This window comes from Rhinopithecus bieti, unplaced genomic scaffold, assembly GCF_001698545.2.
Source record: "Rhinopithecus bieti isolate Rb0 unplaced genomic scaffold, ASM169854v2 scaffold_17743, whole genome shotgun sequence".
Taxonomy (NCBI): domain Eukaryota; kingdom Metazoa; phylum Chordata; class Mammalia; order Primates; family Cercopithecidae; genus Rhinopithecus; species Rhinopithecus bieti.
This window is the reverse complement of record NW_016809230.1, coordinates 1,945,359-1,948,510: the sequence shown is the minus strand read 5'-3', so window position 1 is coordinate 1,948,510 and position 3,152 is coordinate 1,945,359. Positions and strand designations below refer to the sequence as shown.

Below are 3,152 nucleotides of genomic sequence, written 5' to 3'. Positions count from 1 at the left end.
AGGGTTTTTAATGCTAACATTGATACAATGCTTTAGAGTGAGTATCTTTCACACTGAAATTCAAGCTGTTTCTCATTGTTATAAAGTGCCCCTTTCTCTTTCCTTATTTGGGTGTTGAACAATATGTATTTTTATAAAACAGTTGGTTAAAGGTGCAAAGTCTCACATTATTTCTAGTAGTCATTTTAAATGCACTTCAAACTAAAACTGTATACCTTATTCTGTCTTTAACATTTTAGTACAAAATCTTAGCAAATCATCTTATTATTATTTTAGTAAGAGACGTTGGAATTTGACAGCTGCAAATATGTAAAGAACATTCTTTTCTACGCCAAAGGAAACCAGTCCATGTTTTAAGCACAGGTAAAAGCATCATATTTTGTAGAAATGTTTGTACGTTCACACCAAAATGTAGGAAACTCTGCTAAACATGTTCAAATTTAAATTTTATGTACAATATAAAGTTAAAACTTACCTTTTCTCTGCAATGACCTGTTATTGAAACTGCCATCAACTCCTAACTGCTAATGACTCTTTCAACAAAAACGGAAAACAGTAAAGTCACATGTCGTAAGAGTAGGCCTGTGTTGGATGCTGCTTAATTTCAGTACTGGGGGAAGAAAAAGGCGGGGGGTGGGGTGAGCACAAAACTTTTAAATAAAACCACTTCCTGGGTAGAGGCAGTTAACCACACACATCACATCATTACTCAATTTGAAGAAATTGCCTTGTATAGTCAACAATATTGTTATTTTTCAACGTGATTATCAATTGTCAAACATGACACATGTATAGAGATTTTATCAATTTTAACTTAAGGGAGGAAAATGTGTGATTAAAAATTCATCAGTGGGAGGAGCAGACTGCTAAGCACTGAAGAAACTTCCCCTTTCTCTGCCTTCTAGCAAGGGCTTAAAAATGAAGCGTCTACTCTGCTGGCTACACTTGAGATGTTCCCATGCTATCAGGACACTGCATGATGACTTTGGAAGCAAGGAAGCCACCTCCAATTCACAGAGCTGGTGCTTCTTCCTCATTCATGAAAGGACCCACCAAAACCCGATCCAGTTATCAGGTTCATGGGGCCTTGGGAGGGTTGCATTAGAACTTCAGAAAACACAGCCCCGAGCATGCAGCCATCTGAGCATCTGGGAAAAAGGAAGGTGTTCATCATGCTGGTCGAACACACCCTGTGGCATTTGCTCTGACTGTGGCTCTCATACTGGTGGGTCCTCTCTGACAGTTTCCTAAGCAGTTCTGAAAACTGCTGAAGAGCTTTTTGCTCTAGCTGAATGATTCTTTGTGTGGTCTGACTTAAAAAGAAAAAATATATATATTATAATAAAGGATCCAAACGGTATCATTTTGGCATGCTGCTGTGTGCCCTCCTGTGTCAAACTTCAGCCAACACAAGACATATTTTTAAGGGGTCTCAGAAATAACTCTAGGTTGTGCATCTTTATTGAGCCATGGAGTTCAAGAATAAGGTCCTGGATTTTTCAGGCTTGGCTGGTTTTGTGAGATTTGCAGTATAATCACAAAAGGAAAAGAAGAAAAGCTTTCCTTCCAAATATATGAGAGAGTTAAATCACAATCTCTTGTCATACAAACCAATTAGAAATCTGTGTAATAGAGCTCAGTGGTATAGAATGTTTGGCATACTAAAAGTCAGTCTTTAAAAATAGATTTGGTAGATATGGCCCAAGTTAGGGATGGCATGTCCCTACCAGTTAATTGAATTTCTCTGGGATCTTTTTCTAAAATCACATTTCAGATTGACCCTAGAATTCACTGTCAGTTGTCATTTCAGGAAGGACCTTTTTAAGTGTTTAGAGTCCCGAAGATTTGTACTGAATGCTTCTCCTTAACACCAAAGAGAAAATGGAAAGTTGATAATATTAAAAGTGAGGAAAGCAGAATTCAGGGCTTAATTCTGACACTGCTATTTACTTAACCTTGGCCAAGTTACTTAAGTTCTCTGAAATTTAGTTCATTTACCCATGTAATGAAACATCTGCATGCAAAAATGCATCTTGGGGAATACAATAAGCAAATAGATGTACATATTTTGTATATCATAAGGAATTGTAGATATATAAATTAGCATGAGCTGGGAAATGTTGATACATCTTAAGAAGCGTCAGAAAACTTCAGTGCATTCTGCTTGATTTAAGCCTTTGTAAATCTGAGTTAGACTCAGAAGTCTAGGACAAGGAAAATAAATTAGGCCTTTCCTTGTTTTTGTTTGTTTGTTTGTTTTTACGGAGTCTCGCTCTGTTGCCAGGCTAGAGGGCAAAGGCGCGATCTCGGCTCACTGCAACCTCTGCCTCCCGGGTTCAAGCAATTCTCCTGCCTCAGCTTCCCGAATAGCCGAGATTACAGGCATGCCCACCATGCCCAGCTAATTTTTGTATTTTTAGTAGAGACGGGGTTTCACCACGTTGGCCAGGATGGTCTCTATCTCTAGACTTCATGATCCGCCCACCTCGGCCTCCCGAAGTGCTGGGGTTACAGGCGTGAGCCACCGTGCCCGGCCAGGCCTTTCCTTTTAAATAGATACTAATATCAGGCATCTGACTAGGAAAAATAAAAAATACCAAGGTACCCTTATGGTAATAAATTAATGTAAATACCTACTTAAGGGTGACAATATTTGTTGGCATCAACAGTTAATGGAGACAAGTGCCCATTTTCTTTGTATAAGGTGGAAGGTGAGTCCCTTAGGCAGTGTGATATGCCTGGGTTTGATTGATTGATTAATTGATTGATTGATTTTTTGGAGACGGAGTCTCACTCTGTCGCCCAGACTGCAGTGCAGCCGCGCGATCTCGGTTCACTGCAAGCTCCGCCTCCCGGGTTCACGCCATTCTCCTGCCTCAGCCTCCGAGTAGCTGGGACTACAGGAGCCGCCACCACGTCCGGCTAATTTTTTTTTGTATTTTGAGTAGAGACAGGATTTCACCCTGTTAGCCAGGATGGTCTCCATCTACTGACCTCGTGATCCACCCTCCTTGGCCTCCCAAAGTGCTGGGATTACAGGAGTGAGTCCCCGCACCCGGCCTTTATTTTATTTTATTTTATTTTATTTTATTTTATTTTATTTTATTTTATTTTATTTTTGAGACAGAGTCTCGTCCTGTTGCCCAGGCTGG

The 3,152-nt window shown here is 40.0% G+C and overlaps 1 protein-coding gene across 1 annotated transcript in view; it reads right to left on the bottom strand.

The window, feature by feature from the left end:
- Nucleotides 1-601, bottom strand: part of LOC108539968 (rho GTPase-activating protein 15) — a 438,320-nt gene extending 437,719 nt beyond the window's left edge. Inside the window, exon 1 of the mRNA XM_017888935.1 lies at nucleotides 476-601. The gene's annotated coding sequence lies outside the window, so the exon portion shown is untranslated. The remainder of the gene's footprint in view (nucleotides 1-475) is intronic.
- Nucleotides 602-3,152: the final 2,551 nt, after the last annotated feature.